Below are 9,184 nucleotides of genomic sequence, written 5' to 3'. Positions count from 1 at the left end.
GAATGTACCTAATTCGAGTAGGAAGGTTATCAAGCTAAAACCAACAACCATATATGCATTACTTATAAAAGTTACAATTTTCGTTGCACTGAAGCCTTCTTTTTACGTCAACCTTCCGGAGCGAGTAATTTGCCTCGGCTAGGTGGCGCAAGCCGCCGCCCGCTACAAGGTCTGTCTGTAGTCAATATCCATCCATTGAAGTAGAAGGGGCGTTTTCAGCGAACTATCTTCTCGACTGCGGAGGCGTCTGAAGCGGTCGCATCACGCTTATGGGGAGGGGCTTCTACTACTTTCTTAACTTGTAACCGACTATAGGGGCCCTCTTATTTTCACCGCCGTAGAGAAACTAAATGACGGAGCCAGAGCGTTTGTAAAAATTGTTGGCGATGATTTACACACTTGTTATGCGATCTTTGTTTTGAGTCATTAAATAAAACTGGCTTGACTACTACCTTTTTGTTCAATCTTTACATTTTACTTTACGAAGCGCGAGAGTCGGGCAGTCTTCTGCTATGTTCAAGAAAAGCTCTGGCGGGTTAAACCTTTTAACTGTGCACAGTTTGCTACATCCTTAATAGTTTTAACCTCGCTCTCCGAAGCTCCCTTGACAGGAAGGTTTCTGATATAAGGGAACATTCAAGACCGCTGCTCTTTTACGCTGTTCATCAAACAGTTCATAATGGACAGCGGAAGCACCATGCACCATGTAGCATTCCGGATAACGATATTTGTGGTACGAATCTGACTGGCGTTAAATATAGATACATTAGTGTGGATTACAGAAGTCTTATTTCGCTGTCCGGCAGAGCCACATTTAAACTGCCACTGACGGATTCACTTTACGTACGGTTGTTTCTACACTGTAAGCGATACCCCAATTATTTTGGGAAAAATGTAGACTGCTCCATGTCGCCCTACGATATGTTAAAAAGTATGCTAAGCTTCTTATGTTCAAAGTCCCCGAGGTACGAAACACTGACGACAGAAGCTCAGTTAAAATGAATTAGCGAGAATGTCTATATGTTCTGTAACTAGCGCGCTAGCTGCCTCCATCTAGCATGGCCTTTAAAAAAGCCTGTGTCCAGAGTGCCGTGGTACTCTTGCCGAGCGTTCAAGTGCCCACGTCAGACGGCACTCTAAGCACGCACCGGAGTGCCGTCCGAAGGCCCTAAATGGGCTGTACAGAAGACGTGGGTCAGCGCGTCCCGAGAAGCAGAGCCTGCCGCATCCGTGCGCTAAAGAAATCCGATTCACAAAACATGTTTTGACCGTCGAAGTGCTTCAGAAGTGAGGGAAGTGTCGCAAGCGGAAATTTAGAGGACCCAGAGGAAATTAGAGGGTAAATAAATCTAGAGGAATTTAGAAGATAAATAAATTTGTCTGAACGAGACAGCCAGATTTACTTATAAGCTCGGTCTTGGTATCAATCCAGCCAGCTGAAAGTCATGATGTGGAAAGATTGTGAACCTTAATTTGTTCTCCTGTCTGTTTGTTAGTTACCAAATCGTCAAAAAAACCAGAACCGACCAACCAGCTCTTTTACGACGTAAATATTTTCTTGAAAAACCTTCAGGGATATAAATGCTGCGGACTCTAAAGTTCGTTGATTTCATTTTTTTTTTATGTATGGAGCATTAGTGCAAGCTGGGTGCAAGGTGCGCAAGGATTCCTTGGATTACCGCCTTCGGAAGCACGGGCTGTCCTGAGTTGCCACACAAAGCCTTTAGTCATGGATCGGGGAGTTTATCCCCCGTAAGCTGACAGCGCGGTGGAAACTGCGTGCTTGTTAGACCGTTTGGCTGTCAGTCTCGCACCACATGATCACCCCTTCTCCGCATACACACGCGGGGCGAGCGAAGTCAAGCGATAGGAATCAGGCCACTGAATGGTTGGCGAAGGCGTAGCTTCACCGCATTGTCAACTTAAGAGATGAACGAAATTAGAGCTCACCTCAACAATCAATTTCCGGTCTGTTATCGCCTGACATCACTTTCTGCGCGCGAAACCTCCACCTTTGAAAGCAACAAGATCGTTTTGTCCACGAGCAAGCTTCCCGGAACTTTAGAACGGATGCCTTGCGAACGATGCCTAAGTAGAGTAACGGTGCCATTATTTTTTCTTTTTTTTTTTTTGTCTTTTGAAATTCTGTTTTTGATTTCACGAACGGTTTCGGAATATGACCGAATACCGTTTTGGCATCTCCACAGAACTCAGATTTAGTGACACAATGAATGTGTCATTGATAGTAGGTATTCCTTGCGCAATTATGCATAAATATATAGGACAACGATAATTTATTTATTATGTTTGTGAACACTGAAAATACATAAATGCATTAATTAATATATTCATAAAAGTATCTGTTTCAAATTTATTCTCAAGAAGGTTTGTCTTTCTCGCGCGCTTCATGGGTAGCAACACAATCATTTAAATACTGACGTGTGCACTTATCTGACACAGGTACTAATTTTTTCTTATTTTATGCCAAATACCATATCGATTAAATGTTCCCTATAATAAGGGATGCGCTTAAATGCATATACAGTATGCTTGTGTGCAACCCTGCTCTCATTGCTGCCAAAAAAGCAAACATCTTTTTGACAGGACAGGTCAGGAGTGCTTACATTTTAAATTTGAAAAAAACACCCGTACCAAATCACCGGTGCATTTACAATGAGAGGGGCCGCCATCCCGTGCTCGCCTGGCATATAAATGATCAGTTGCTCGTCATTCGTAATCTATAGATGGTATTTCGGATGAAAACATTATTTCAAAGCAAATGAGTGCGAAATTACAGTTGATGTGCCATAGTGAATCGTTAATTAAACAAGAGTCCCACCTACACCAAATCTCTGACGTCGCGCTTAGGCGGTGGCGCAGCCTGCTGAACTGAGCATGGCCGAACGCTTCACACTTCGGGAAATAGGTACAGTGCTAATCACACTTGTCTATAACTCGCGAGCGTGCGCCTTTCTCCGGGGAGCGCTAGACTGGTGGCATTCGCGGAAACTAAGCTAGTCGCGTGGCGCAACATGGAACGACCCGCTTGAGGGGTGTCCTCCCACTCTGTCAGCTGGCGACGAATGCGGTGTCATTGTCGGCGATCAGCGCTTTTGTCCTGTAGGATTTTCTCGATACTATGCGCAGTCCTGTTGAATCAGGTCAATTAATATACTTTTTTTTTTTTTGCGTAGTAGCAAGCCTTATACCAGCCTGATAAGCTATAAAAGTGCTTTATATATATTTTTTTTTGTATTTTGATGACGACATCGTTGATACGCCTTCATGCTTTAGTTTGTTTATTGTTTGAGCAATGATGTTTGTAAAAAGCACGCGAGCAGCTTTCTGCGTTCGCCGCCAGCTGATAGAGTGGGCAGGACACCCCTCGAGCTGGCCGTTCCATGTTGCGCCACGTGACTAGCTTACTTTCCGCGAATGCCACCAGTCAAGCGCTCCCCAGAGAAAGTAGGGAGCCTACATACTCGCCGACTCCGTCTTTTAGGGTGGTGACAACTCCAACCATTGTTGCCAAACGCCCGCTCAGACGGCCGCCAAACCTGACGAGCCGCCATCTTGGTCCCCAGCTTTTGCGCGGAAAACGGTGCAGGGGTAGCAATTTGCACAGATTTCGTTGGTACAGTGACTTTTTACGTCATTTAGCAGCAGAAAAACTGTTTTGTGGTGATGGATGGTGGTACTTAGCTTAAAAGGCGAGTTTTTTGGGCTCATTCATACGATAAATAAATTAATGTTTTCACCCAAAAATGTTGTATCTGTCGTATGCAACTAAAATTGCTCATAAAAAAGGCAGCAACTCTCCTAAAATAACCTTTATGTCCACATTTTCCCATTACAGTTTACAGTTGCAAATTGGAGTAAAAAATGAAAATGCATTTTTCTTAGTTTTTTTTTATTAGACTTGAAATTTTAATAAAAAGATTTGACTAATATGACATATTTGGAGGAAAGTTGCCAATGAATTCTTCAAGTCCCTGAATTTTGCGACCTGTTCTGGTGAAGAGCTAATTGACTAGGACAAAAACGTTAAAGGGGCTTTTCAGTCACGATCATTCCCAGTGTTGTAGCAGAGGTGGGGGGGTCAAGGGGGACGGTTATTGGGGGAGGGGGGTGCCACCTCTGCAAGCGCGTAGCCAAGGGGGGTGTTCAGGTGCCAGAACCCCCCCCCCCCCAATTTTACTTTTACTTCGTTATATATATATATATATATATATATATATATTTATTTATTTATATTGTTTGTGGGATGTGACCAGCTCCTTCAAACACCCTCCGAAAATATTTTGTGGCTACGCCACTGCACCTCTGGCAGCACCCAGCACCCCCAGCCCCGCCCCGCTTTACCGGTAGGTTGCGATCTCAGGGAGTCAATAGGGAAGAGGGGGGGGGGGGGGGAGTGGAGGGTAAGGACAAAAGACATAAGGGCCCCGGGCGCCGGATGGCGTAGCTACACCACTGATCATTCCTCTAGCATGAGATTCCCGACCTTCGATAACTCTTCGCATCTCGTGAAGTTTGAGCGTGAACACGTGCAGCCAGAACAGGACAGAAGGCAATAAGCACGTGCTGGATGCTGGTCATCAGAAAAGATGACTAGGGGCCGGTTCTTGTCCTGTCATTGACCTTACCATTATCATTTTGCTCAGCAGTAGGAAAAAGATTCCCTTTGTGCCGGTGAACGAGTCAGTATGAGAGGGAACTAAGAAAGCTAGAAAAGCTGATAAACATTCGCAAATCTGGCTTCATGAAATCTAGAACTAGCCAAAGAATGTGTCACGTTAAAAAAGACAACGTCCACAGCATGACATTGTTAGCGTAAAGAAGCAATACCCGGTTTTCACTGTTCAACTTTTACAAAAAAATGATATCACCAAAGCTACTTATGTAGTGGAAAAGGCTCATTCGGGCATCAACTTATGCGACAAAAATTTGCATCTCTTAATCCACTATTCGAGCAAAATGAGAAAAAGCGCTGGTGGCGTGTTCGTGCTAAAAGTGTAGTGCAGTGTGAATGAACGCAGCCTGCTACATTGATGAAACTTACTGAACATTTAATACTTAGGAAGACGTGCAGGGCACAAATCACGTGACACACATGTTCTGAAGTAGGACAGCAGACAATAATAAGAGCATAAAATAAGAGTATAGGCAAAAGACCAAATAATATCTACAAGAAAGCAAATTCATCACTCACTGGTGACAACATGTACCAATAAATCACAATATCACTGAATTGAGAAGTACTCTTCGTGATAAAACACACCATTCAGCGGTTAATTCAAGTTTGCCGCAGCACATGTCTTGCTCGACGCTCCGTTTACTTCCTGTGCGTACTGCTGTCGCAGGTGAATCCTGATTCTTGTTCTGACATACTTTTCAAGAAGAATCTTCTCCACACAAGCTTTGTGTATGTCACAGCACCCTAACTCCAATGTTACAGATTTGCGCATGAACTCCAGAATAGTGGCAGAATAGTGAGCGTCAAGATGGCGTCTAGTTGGGTAAAAGCCTTGATGTTCTCTTCGCACTCTATCAGCTAGGACACTCATCACAGCTTGGCTGGGGTAGACAAGGTTCCCAGCACCTTTGACATACTCTTTCAAATGAATCAAACTGCTGTGCGTATCATTACCATCCGACACTAGGACACCTTCGCAGTCCTCACAGTTGCCAATAGACTTCTTGACAAACCTAAGAATAAAACCTCCCAGGTAGGCCAGAATGTCGCACTCGACTGCAGTTAGTTCACACACGAACAGGTTCTCCAGCTCTTCAGACTCTTGGTTGACATCTTGCACCTGCTTCTTGAGGGCTGGATCAAGCAGGTCAGCCAGGTGCATGCTGTCATCAACATTGTAGCTGGAAGATGTCGGGGTGAAGAGAAATTGACTGACACAGATCAACTTCAAAGCACACTTAATGTCATATGCACTTGGCACGGGTTTTCTGAGTCGCAGCACAGAGAAAATATTCTCAAGGCAGTCCTGGCTCAACCTGCCCGTGAGAAGGTACTTGTAGTTGTGCCTGTTCAGAAGTTCGTCAGACAGGCGCAGAACGACAGTGGTAGAAACAAGAAGCCCGGCCTGCGACGGTTTCCAATGAGCTGTTGCTCCCATGTCCATCCGACAGAAGGTGGTGATTGCCAGGTCCAAAGTCCCGAGTGCTTCCGTGTGCTTTGCAGCATCAAAATGACTCAGAGCGACCATTGGGTGACGTGACGACATCAAGGTGTACCACCTAGTCACTAAATCAAAGAACCAGGCTGTTGCCTCAGCTTCAGGCGGCAAGACTTTTTGCTGAATTAGGTAGCGGATTGCGGGAGGAGCCTCACGGAACAATTGCACAGCAATGCTCACTTTCATTTTTGTGAAATGTCCATTGCTGGCGTGAATGCCAGAAAGCCTGTTGGCGATTTTGAGTTCATTGTTTGCATCGTGTGCAAGAACAGCTTCAACATGGTATGTCCACGGTCCCTCCTGGGAGGTTGTGCTCTCTCAGAGTCTCTTCTCCTAAAGTCAAGGTCTCTGAACGAAGCAGTTGGGCACGAATATTTTTTAAAACATGCGCTGGATCAGCCATGAAATAGAGCTGTCTCCCGTCGAGGTGTGGGTGTGGGACAGAACACACTGTCTCAGAGTGCCTGTGATTTGAAAAGTTGAGCAGACGCCACACAGCACGGTTTGCTGATCCCATGTCACTTGTAACTATGAGCACCTCAAGAGAGATGTTGAAACATAGTTCAATGAGATGAAAGACAAGCTCCTTCAAAGCACTTTCGTCAGTTGATCGTCCAGTGAAGTGGTATGCAATCACTTGCTTCCACCGCGTGTTTAATCCCCCAACCATAAACACAAGGGCATGGTTCGCAAGATTCACACGGGATTCTGGGAGTGTGGTGGTTCCAAAAATACGATCCAGCGAACTGTCGTGGTCAAATCCCTGACTAATCTCCATCTCATCCATAAAGAGAACACAGTCTTTCTCTATGTCTTCCATAGTCTGCACTTTCCGCTTTAGCACTTCAAAAACTTCGTCAAGAGCCCCAGGCAGAAACTTAATGTGTTGGAGTCTCCGAATCAACGTTCTGTTCGAGGGTAGCGGATATGACAGGGACCTCAGCAGTTCATACCCTGATGTACCGCATGCGTGCTTGATTTGAAGGGCAACTCGAATAGTCTTCTCTGACCACTTATGTCCCTTCATTGATTTCACAGTCAAAGCCTTTGTTTGGCCTGTGTTCAGAAATCTTGAACTTTTCAAAGCACTTATTTCTTTCTGAGCTGATGTCAGTTTTTTTGTGAGACTTCGCAGTCTTGATTTGGCTTCATCATGGAGCCTTTGCAAGGTTCGGTACTTCCGGGCTAGATCGGAGTTTTTCTTTCGAAGCTCGGAGTTTTGGCGATGCATCAGTAACATACTTTGGGTGGTACTACTTCCAAACGTGAAAACAGCGGACGAGCTTGTTAGTCCTTCTGAAGACCCGACTTCAGGCTGCAATTTTTCCTTCAGCACCTGAACAATTGGAACTGGAAAACCACCGGGTTGTTCCAATGCAATAGAACAAACAAGCTCAGACCTGGGCTCTGGGGTAATGAAAAGGGGAGATCGAGCATGGTGGTCCGGGTCACATTCTCCATTGTCGAGAGGTGGTTGTTGCCGTGGGACGGTTGTCACTGCGCAAGTATGCTTTGACCGAGGAGCATTGTCTGTGGTACTTGCACTGTCGTTTGGGGCTAAGGGCAGTGAAACGGCTGTCGCTGTACAATCCTGCATGAATAAAGCATTTTCTGTGTTGCTTGCAGAGATATCAAAAGCTAGTGGCTGACGGACGGCTGTCACTGCAGAAGCATACTCGGACTGAGCAGCATTGTCCATGTCGCTTGCACTGTTGTCGAGAACTGGTTGCCGTAAAAAGGCTGCCGATGAGCAGCAAGTATCGGACCCACTGTTCGTAGTGGTTGCGCTCTCGTCGGGGGCTGATTTCATTGAAACAATCGTCACTGCACAGGCACGCTTGGCTGGGGCGTTGTCTGTGCTGCTTGCAGAGATGTCGAGAGCTAGTGGCAAGGAAATGGCTGTTGCTGCACAAGCATACCTGAACTGAGCAGCGTTGTTTATGTTGCTTGTAATGTCGGCGAGAGCAAGTTGCAGTGGAATGTCTGCCGCTGCACAAATACGCTTTGATCGAGGAGCATTGTCCTTGGTGGTTACACTGTCGTCAAAGGTTAACGGCAATGGAACAGCTGTTGCTGCACACGCACGCTTGGACTGAGCAGTTTCTGTGGCAGTGACGTCGAGAGCTTCTGGCAGTGGGGTAGCCATCACTGTACAAGCACGCATAGGTGAAGCAGCACGGCTCGCGTCGCTTGTGCTGCCATGTAGAGTTGGTGGTGATGGAATGGCTGTTGATCCCTGAGCACGCTTTTTGGGGGCCTTTCTGTGTTTTGGGATGGCTGTAAAAAGTCAATAAACATATATACATTAGTATTAATGCATATGCATTTTTAAGAGACTGAAAAAAACACAATATTAAAAATATACAGGTTTTCTTTATCAGTCCTTAGGTACTAGATAGAATGCTATGAAATAAATAATAGAGTGTTGCCAGGCGGCATTCAAACGCTTTAGAGGTTGCGGACCCAAACTGTTTGCGCATCACGTCTAGTTGTTCAAACTGTTTAACAATTAACGATCTTGGTACTGTGAGAACTAGTCTGTCTGTATTTCTTTTTACGAAGTCTACAAAAGACGAGAATATAAGACTGTAGTTCAGAGAGAATGTTACATTAAGCATGCATTGTGTAACAAGAAAATGCTGGGAAAGAATAGTTTTAAGATATTACACAAAAATAAACCCTTGGAAGTTCAGAAGTCCACTCAAATAGACCTATGAACATGCTTACACAATATTAAAACTTACCACGATAAGGAAAAAGTGTTGGAACAGCATCTGGCCTCAGTTTTTTCAACCCGTCCTGCCGGTTTTGTTCGAAACTGCTGTCCTCAAAATGAGCCTAAAAAAAAGTGAATTTTAAATTAGTTAGCAAATACTCCAAAGACAGCACTGTGCCTGCTTGTTTAGTTGACTAACACTATAAACAGAATTAGGAGTGAACTCCATCACCAACTAAATTTTTTTAACACACTCACAGTTGTTATGTGAGGT

At 44.9% G+C, this 9,184-nt stretch overlaps 1 pseudogene; it reads right to left on the bottom strand.

Moving 5' to 3' along the window:
- Nucleotides 1-5,194: 5,194 nt before the first annotated feature.
- On the bottom strand, nt 5,195-7,453 carry LOC120842847 (annotated as a pseudogene).
- Nucleotides 7,454-9,184: the final 1,731 nt, after the last annotated feature.

This window comes from Ixodes scapularis, unplaced genomic scaffold, assembly GCF_016920785.2.
Source record: "Ixodes scapularis isolate PalLabHiFi unplaced genomic scaffold, ASM1692078v2 ptg000834l_1___fragment_2___debris__unscaffolded, whole genome shotgun sequence".
Classification (NCBI taxonomy): domain Eukaryota; kingdom Metazoa; phylum Arthropoda; class Arachnida; order Ixodida; family Ixodidae; genus Ixodes; species Ixodes scapularis.
This window is presented reverse-complemented; position numbering and strand designations above follow the sequence as displayed.